A 9,882-nucleotide genomic window follows, 5' to 3' on the forward strand; every position below is an offset into this window, starting at 1 on the left:
GGGGGAGTGAGGGAGAGGAGAGGGCGGAGGGAGGGAGAGAGGAGGAGGGAGGGAAGGAGCGAGGAGGGGGGAGGAAGGGAGAGAGGATGAGGGAGAGAAGGAGAGAGGAGGGTGGAGGGAGGGAGGAGGGGCATGTTCCATCCACCAAGGCAGCTACATTGCAGAGAGAATGGAGGGTGTGTTGCCTCTCAGGACAGCAAGTTCACGCTGTTTATAATTGTTAGCGTAAACAATGACCCGCTGAGGACAGGGCTGCAATTGGAGTTGACAACGTTTTATTTTCATACTTGATATTGGGGACCTGGACCTAAAGCACCGTGCCTTGCCCTTTCGCCAGAGGGACCAATGCCTCTCTATACTTGACTCTATTTTAACTAAATACCCGATATTGACTAGGAATTATGACGTGTAGGATACCCCTTACCACAGTAACGTCAAACTCACGTTCTAAACGCAGGCACCAGTGTGAACTCAGACTCCACGGCCAGCATCGTAACTGGAGACCACATGGGCAATGCTGTGAACTCAGCCCCCACAGCCCACACCATAACCGGAGACCACACAGGCACCAGTGTGAACTCAGACCCAACAGCACCTGCCTGGGCTGCTCCAGCCACCAGCAGAACCTGTTGTGCAGCTGAACTGGAAGCTGATTCTGGAAAGAACTGAGAAGCATGAGGACGAGATCCTTCTACCTCAACAGGGATCAATTTTTTAACGATTTCTTTCTTTTAGAAAACTGTTAATAAAATACTTTGTTCTAAAATGACCAGGATTTCAGCAGCCTCTACATTCCTTCATGTCAATCAAAGCTTAGGCACGTGGGTTACTTCACTGTTCATGACACCTTTTTCAAATAAACCCCGGGGCCGCCTGTGTACCCAAGAGCCTGGGCACTGAGCATTCAGAGAAAACGTTCAGGGCGAGAGTGTTCACGTCCCAGCGGTGCAGTAGAGTGCATCGGGGGGTTTAAGCCACAAGTGGCCACACCTCCCCTGCCTCTGGCCAGTGCCCACTGCTCACACACACACTCCTTCCTCGGCCCATCCTGAGCCACGGAGCCCTCGCGTAACCAAGGTCACTGCAGCACCTCCAGGAACAAACTGGTTACAGGTGGACTGCTCTCTACGCAAGGTACGCTAGATTAAGAAAACTGACTAAAAACAGTAGGAAGAAAAACTCACTCCACCCATTGAGGCAAGAGAAATGCACACAGCCTCTGAAATCACTGCAGAGGAGTTTTCCCGGGTTAGGTACGCGGTGGGGTGACCCTACCCCATAGTGGGGCAATAGCACATGGTGGGAACCAAGGAACATCTTCGAATAAATGTAGGAATATGCACTCAACTCCCAAACAGAGAGAGAAACTGCTTTTTTCCTTAAAAGCTTCTGTCTTTTATTCTCAGAAAGACTCTCTTTGGTGTCTTGACTGCTGACAGGACAAGCCTGTCATCCCCAGAAAGCCGCCCTGGACAGTCTCCAGATCCTACAGCCCTCAGGTCCACCTTGCCTACTGATGATCCCACATTACAAAACCTAATCATCAGAAAAAGCTTCCCAGTCCGCAGCTCACAAGTGACATTTTATTCAGGGAAACGCTAATAAAAACCTGGGGCTCTGCGTAAACGCTGTCCCCTAGGTACTGAGGCTCCACACAGATGGCACACAGGGAGACAGGCCTCACCCCTTCCTGGCGCCCCATGTCTCTCCTCACATTTTATTAGCTGAGTTTTGTGGCGGTTTGTTACTTTTAACCTGCCTGTCCAAGGAAGCTGCACTAAACTACTTGTCCAGGGCAGATCCACTCATAATGACCATCAGCTCAGAGTTGGAAGTAGCACTGGAGAATGAGGTGGTTTCAGGGCACTATGCTTCCCTGTCCTCTTTTCCAGGGGTGCCAAGTAAGTTTCTGCTGTAGCTGATGATGTCAATACTACACTAACATTAGTTCAACGGCAGGCCACCAATTAATACTTAATGAACAATCTCCTTAAAAGCGAAACCCCATCTCTACCAAAAACACAAAAAAGTAGCTGGGCATAGTGGTGAGCGCCTATAATCTCAGCTACTGGGGGACTGAGGCAGGAGAATTGTTTGAACCCAGGAGGCAGAGATTGCAGTGAGCTGAGATTGCACCATTGCACTCCAGCCTGGGCAACAAGAGTGAGACTCCATCAAAAAAAAAAAAAAGAAAGAAAGAAAGAAAGAAAGAGAGAGAGGGAGGGAGGGAGGGAGGGAGGAAGGAAGGAAGGAAGGAAGGAAGGAAGGAAGGAAGGAAGGAAGGAAGGAAGGAAGGGAGAAGAGAAGAGAAGAGAAAAGAGAAAAGAAAAGAAAAGAAAGAAAGAAAGAAAGAAAGAAAGAAAGAAAGAAAGAAAGAAAGAAAGAAAGAAAGAAAGAAAGAAAGGAAAGAAAAGAAAGAAAGAAAGAAAGAAAGAAAGAAAGAAAGAAAGAAAGAAAGAAAGAAAGGAAGAAAGGAAGAAAGGAAGGAAGGATGGATACTCACGACACTGTCAACATCTTCAGTTCTTCCCGAAGGTAGCATAAAATTATCACACACAACGTAAACTCAATCAGATCAACGTTCTTTCCTCACCGATCCATACCTAAATCCTTATTTCAAACTGGCCCCAATTTTTCAGAATTTAAGAAGACTGAGAGGAATAACCACGAACAAGCAAGGTTTACGCAGACGTCAGTCTTCCCAACTCTCGCTCAGGATCTCACCCCAAACTCCTCCTGTGGAATCAGCCTGGATAACAGTCCCTGGTGGCCTCACGAGAACAGAGGCTCCCACGAACCCACGACAGACCCCACCATTCAGCCCCAGGCAGAGGAGGGAGGCGGACGGTCACGAAAGCCGGAAAAGCAGGGAACTGTGAGTTGTCTGACTTAATGTAGGCGATTGGGCTAAAAAACAAGGCACATCCACCAGTGAATGGGGTGAGCCCCCAGCTGTCTGTGCAGAGGCTGTAGATATGAAGGAACTCACTTCCCTGCACACTGAAGTCCATCAGCGTCTCCACATCGACCGCACCTGGGCTCTGCTCACCCCTCACAGACTAGGATGACAGTGGCCGCGTCTGGATAGAATGTCAAGGACGGATGGACAGACATCCTGGACAGACACTGCACAGAGACCAGGGGCTGGGCAGGGGGGAGCGGCACAGCCTTGGGGCCAGCAGGGGCGAGGCCGGGAAGCCTCGGTGAAGGCCTGCATCTCCTCATCCAACAGAAGTAGGAGCGGCCACCCAGTGTGGGCTGCAGCTGTCGTGAAGTGGCCAGTGGGACATAGCAGGAGGCCGTGCCCAGCCTTACCCCCAGCCCAGGAGGAGGGGCCCAGCTGCGGACACTTCTCCGGGAGCCGGCATCCTGAGCCCCCAGAGAAGGCGGGAAATTGCCCCTGGGCACTGGGCGCTCAGGCTGGAGGTGGTGAGACCTCGAGGCCCTGCAGTCAGGGAGGCGAGGGCAGAGGTGGCCAAACTGCAGCTCAGTGAAGGGCTTTGTCAGGAAAGCCCCCCGAGGCTGCCTCACCAGCCCAGGGGAGGTTACTTCCGGCCCAGAGGCTCAACAGGGCCCTTGGTGGTGATGCTTAACCTTGTCCTCTGACAGAGGACCATCGAGACAGAGTCACTCAAACCTCTGCCAAGCTCTGCACCCAAATGAAGCTGTTACCACAGACGCTGAGGCAGGTAGTGCTCATCTCAACTCTGTACAAGTGGTTTCTTTAGCCAGTTCTCCAAATTCTTAATGACAAACCACACTAAACGTGTGTTTTCAGCATCACCTATGCTCATAGCTATGTATAAAATAACTATCACAAGGAAAACTAGGTGGTGAACCCAGGAGGAGGAAATCCCCACGACGAGTCGAGAGAACACCAACGGACGATTGGCTCTTCCCAGCTGAACCCAAGAGCGCTTGGCTGGGCTCACTTCCGTTCTAATTTCCAGATTTATTTTTACTTTCTCACATTTTCATTATGAAAATGTTCTAACATATTTAAAAAGTGGAAGAACAGTACAACGAGTGGTCAAGTTTTCTCCACGTGGAGCTCCAACAACTGCTAGCATTTCATTAGATTTGCTTTCTCACTGTCTCTGTAGATCAGACAGAGAGACAGATTTGTTTCTCCTCTAGAGCCACTTGAAGGTGAGAGGCTCCTGCTGCCTCACCGAGTCCTCGGGTACACATTCCCTAGGAATAAGGGCCCCTCTGCAGCCGCAGTACCATCATCGGCAGACAAGAATTATTTCCGAGCATCGTTGTCCAGGTTATGTTCAGGTAGCACAATCGTCCCGAAAACGTCTTTTCTATCTGAGCCACACACTGCGCCGAGTGATTCTCCTTCCCCGTCTTCCTCAGGGACAGCCTAGCACCCCTTTTATGTGTGATCTTCAATTTTCGAGAGTCCGGGGGCATTGTCCTGCAGAATATCCCCTACCCCAGAGGCATCTGTTTCTAGGGCCATCATTAAATTCCCTACTATGCACCTCCATTCCCTGTAAACAGGAAGTTTCAGTCTCGAGGCACGATCACCTTCTGTCAAACGCTTCTCAGCAGCTTCCGAGTGAGGCTGCTGGTTCACGAGGGGTGCGAGCTCCTACTCCTGGTCACTGATGGCGTGGCCGCGACCAGTACCACATCCCGAATCAGAAACGTCTGGAGGGGCCGCGGGCAGCCGAGACACCTGGAGGTGTGAACGGCACAGGCGTGGGGCAAGAACAAGGTCAAATCATAACGGAACGTCTGATTCCAGACAGTCCCACCTGGGTAAGATGGTGACATCTCCCTAGCAAGTATCTGAAGCCAGAAAGTACGACAGAAAATTCACAACCTGCCTTCGTTCACCCAGGCCGCTCTAACAACACACCACAGGCTGAGCAGGGGCTGGCGAACGACACAAGTTCATTTCTCACAGCTCTCAGTCTCAGTCTCAGGCTGGGAAGTCCATAGTCAAGGCCTGACAGGTTTGCCTGGTGAGGGCTTCCTGGTTCATAGACGGCGCCTTCTCACTGGGTCCGCACACCGTGGAAGGAGCGAGGGAGCTCTCTGTAGTCCCTTTTTGAGGGCACAAATCCCATTTATGAGACCCTCACAACATCCTCACCGCCCAAAGCTCCCCCTCCTAGCACTATCTCCTCGCGGGTGAGGATTCCAACTTGTGAATCTTGGGGAGATACAAACATTACAAAAGCCCATCATTTAATTTTTTTAAAGGCATTTTTGCTTCTACAAAGTCTCAAGATAAAATCAAAAGAAAGAGGTCTGAGTCAATCCACACAGGTCTCCCAAAAAGGGAAGTGATCAATTGCCACCACTTTTTATCGGAGACCCGCTGGGTGCCCCGGTCTGCACGACTGATTCTAAATCGCCGTCCTCTCCTCTGCCACTCAGAGGTCAGTGTCAGTCCAGAGCTTAACACCAAGGCAGAGCTGACTAAATGACACCAGCTAATCCAGTAAGACAAGCCAAGACTCCTGCCCAAGGCCTAATTCCTACCCCAGGGAAACATGGAAGGGCCAGACACCTGGCAGCCCTTCCTTCCTGCTCTAAAGCCCCAGAGACACAGCGCCGGCCAGGTGTGTGCCTCGGGCAACGCACGGTAATGTCAGCTGGGCACCGAGTCTGAGAACATGTTCTCAAGTAAAAATGAAAACAAGACTGCTGAGAAAAGTTCATGCTTAATCACCTCTGTGCTAAATTCTAAATGCAATGTTATTTCAGAGCTAGGTGGAAGTAATTCCTTAAAAATATATATGAACAGTGACTAGCAACCAGGATAATAAGTACTCAATATGTGTTTGATGAATAAATGAATTTTTAAAATTTATGAAAAGAGCACACTTTATTTAGGGTAATTCTATTAAATTGGATGTCCTAACTATACAGTGGTTCCTTCGTGCTGAAAGCAGAGTGAGTTTGCTTCAGTTAACTCAAAAAATGGTAAGTCACTCTAACAGGAAACCAAAAGGCTTTACAGAGAGTCTAATTATGGTGCCAATTCAACTGTGCATGGCAATTTCACCTTAATATTTAAATTCTCAAAGCACCATAGTCAGAAAACAAGACATAACATACACAAGTGCATCGCCTGAAGCACCATCACCTAGAATTTGACAAAGTTTGACTGTGAGTTTCAAGAAAAGGGCTGACGAGGCCAAGAAGTTCCTTCCCCTCTCCCCTTACCTCCCATTTTGGTGACCAACTTCATGCAGAGAAATTCCTGTTTGAGGTTTGCAGGCATTGGAGCAATCCTGGTATCTATTCCCCCAAGACACTAGCAGGCTGAAGTCTGCAGGGTGCACATATTGAAAATCACAGGAGCACTGGAGTGGCGGAAAAAGCTGCCCGTGAAGGTGTCATCCTTTCCAAGACAGGCTCTGATTCCGCCTCCGGGCCCTTTGGCAAAAAGCCATTGCTACAAATTCACAGCCACCAGGAGGAAACACACAGAAGTCCCCACTGCCCTCCTGGCTTCCCAGAAGGCCTCAGAAGGACGAGACACGGAGCCCGCACACAATCCTGGACCCTCCTCCCTGCATTCAGTTTGACGCGTGTCACTTGCTTGAGTGATGGAGGTCCCACAATGGGCACAAGGGGACCCGTCAGGTCAGGAGGGTGCTGCCCGGCTCACGGTCCACATATGGGGACCCGTCAAGTCAGGATGCCCGGCTCACGGTTCACACATGGGCACCCGTCAGGTCAGGAGGGTGTTGCCCAGCTCTCAGTATGAGCCGCATATGCACATTCTCCACTGAAGCCACTGCATGAAACCACTGCATGAAGCTATGCTGGAAGCACTTTCTGGCAGGTTTAGGAAGCTCGTATCCAAGGTCATTAAATGCATGGCAAGCTCGTCTTGGAGACATTTTACTTTGCTTATGACAATGAAGCATTCTCATTGTACTGAGTAGAGCACGCTTTCTTGTCTAGTGCCTCTTTGAAATAGGCATGTTGTGCCTGTCTTACAGATTATATCAAGGCCCTAATACATTTAGACCCTTGTCTCAGGTACACACAAAGCAGCGGCATCTCTAGAACGTGTTTTGGACCACGGGAGGAAACCAAATCGCAGCATTATCCATTGATGTTGCATCTGGCACATTGAGACTTTTTATTCTCTCTTCCTATACAAAGAAGTGGAAAATAGGTCCAAGATCATTCACAACAAATTATTGCTAAGTGAAAAAAAAAAAATCCTACCCTCACCTTGGAGGATCTCAAGGCAACACCTCGTTCTTTGAGGTCATGGTTGGGATGCTCTCCGGACTCCTAGGTGGGTCTGCAACTTCAAGGAATCCCCAAATGGGCAGTTGTGGGGCCAGCATGGCAGCTAGCCATACATCCAGGCAGGTCTTGGCAGGTTGCTCCGTGACCTCGGCTGGTTCACTAACCTTTTCCTGCACTCAAAACCCACCAGGAACGAGGGCACCGGCCCACACGTCTCTGCTCCCAAGTCTACATCCCCTATATTCCGCTGCACTGCTGGGTTTCATGCCTTAGATCCCAGGCACCTTCAAGTTGACGTTTCCCCACCAGCCCTCATGAAGATGATACTCAGATAACGTCCCTCCTCTCCCACCTGGTCAGTACCCAGGGAGAAAGGAACCCGGGTCTCAGTTTCATTTTCTGCCAGTCCATCGAAAAAACAGCTGGCCAGCAGCACTGGTGCACAGCACTGCCAGGTTACCCGTGAGGAAAACAAAGCAAAACGGGATATACTCAAGTCAGCTGCGGCAAGTGCTTCTCCATTCCTGTTCCAACAAGGAAAGACAGGAGGCCAGGAGTGTGGCTCACATCTCTTGTTCTTCCTTGTTGGGACAGGGGCACAGAAGCATTTTGGAAGACTGAGACAGGACAAATGCTTGAATTTGAGACCAGCCTGGGCAACATAGCAAGACCCCCATCTCTACAAAAAAAAAAAAAATACAAAAATTAGCCAGGTGTGGTATCGTGCCTGTATTCCCAGATAGATACTCAGGGGCCTGAGGTGAGAGGATCACCTGAGTCCAGGAGGCGGAGGTTGCAGGGAGCCAAGATTGCACCACTGCACTCCAGTCTGGGCAACAGGGTGAGACCCTGTATCAAAAAAAAAAAAAAAAAGATAAGAAATACAAGAGACCACTAATAATTAAAAATAGTGCCTGCTAATTTGAAATCTTTTCCAGATACGGTGAAGGAAATCATTTTTCTTCCTACACCCATTCTAAGGAAACATTTCTATTTTTCTGCTATACAATTTGGTAACCTGCCATTTCACATCCTGGTCTCTGTAAGCAGGACTTGCTGGTGTGCCAGCAAAGCAGTGCTCTGAAACCTCAGCATCCTCAGGCCCACCTGGAGGGCAGGTGAAGGATGCTGGGCCTCCACCTCCAAAAGTCACACTGGGGTGGGGCAGGTCTGGGGTGAGGCAGGGTTTGCACTTCTAATGCATTCCAGTCGAGGGCCACACCACCCTAAACATGCCCATCTCATCTAATGCATAGCAGAGGGAGAAGCCACGTGGGGTAGGTCACAGAGCAAGTGTCCAGGCACCAGGTCACCAGGTGTCTATTTAAATGCAAACCAGTCAAGCAGCTTAAGTCAAACAGATTCACCCTCCTAACACATTGACCAACACAGCTAGTGATAAATATCACTGCTGTTAGACCTTCTGCTCACTGATGACCAGAGCAATGGCCTGAAACATCAAAGCCGAAGGGTGTGTTCCACGGTCAGGGCTCTATACACCCCCGTCCCAGGCCATCTCACACGGGTGCCTTCACCGGCACCGGAGTCTCACAGACCAGCTCCACGCTCACACTTACTGGGAAGCAACCACCCTTTCAGCCCTTCATGCGTCTGTACCCTATAGCGGTGTTCAAGGGAGGCTAATTTAAGAAACAAATGTAATACGGACATCTGTGAACTCTTCCTCCATATCCACTGAGTGGCCCTCCAGAAAGAGAAATATTAAAAAGAAAAAGAAGATTTAAGAGTCAAACACAGGGCCGGGTGCAGTGGCCCATGCCTGTAATCTCAGCACTCTGGGAGGCCAAGGCGGGCGGATTACCTGGGACCAACAGGTTAAGACAAGCCGACCAACATGGCAAAATCCTGTCTCTACTAAAAATACAAAAATCAGCCAGGCATGGTGGCATATGCCTGTAATCCCAGCTACTTGGGGGGCTGAGACAAGAGAATTGCTCGAACTGGAAGGCAGAGGTTGCAGTGAGTGGAGGTTGCAGTGAGCCAAGACCATGACACTGCACTCCAATCTGGATGACAGAGCAAGACTCTGTCTCAAAAAAAAACCAAAAACAGGCCAGGCACGGTGGCTCACGCCTGCAATCCCAGCACTTCGGGAGGCCAAGGCGGGTGGCTCACAATGTCAGGAGATCGAGACCATCCTGGTTAACACTGTGACACCCCATCTCTACCAAAAATACAAAAAAAATAGCAGGGCGTGGTGCAGGCACCTGTAGTCCCAGCTACTCAGGAGGCTGAGGCAGGAGAATGGCGTGAACCTGGGAGGCAGAGCTTTCAGTGAGCCTGGATCGCGCCACTGCATTCCAGCCTGGGCGACACAGAGAGACTCCATGTCAAAAAAAGTAACAAAAACAACAACAACAACAAAAACAGAAGCTCGTGGAACAAGCCCTTGCCCCACGCCATGTCAGTGTAAGGAAAAGGTGAGAAAATGGAATACCCTAACCTCTGTCTTTTCATCACCCTCTAAATACTACGATTCAGTTCTCTTCATTCTGCAGTGAAAAATAACAAGTGATTCACACTCAGACACAAGGTGGCTTAGGAAGCTGTGGCTGTTTTAAAAAGATGAAACAATTTAGAAGATCAGGATTCCATGAACGTACTTACTTAAAGAGAGAAGAGACTGGGAGT

The sequence above is a fragment of the Macaca fascicularis genome, chromosome 15 (genome assembly GCF_037993035.2).
Source record: "Macaca fascicularis isolate 582-1 chromosome 15, T2T-MFA8v1.1".
Lineage (NCBI taxonomy): Eukaryota > Metazoa > Chordata > Mammalia > Primates > Cercopithecidae > Macaca > Macaca fascicularis.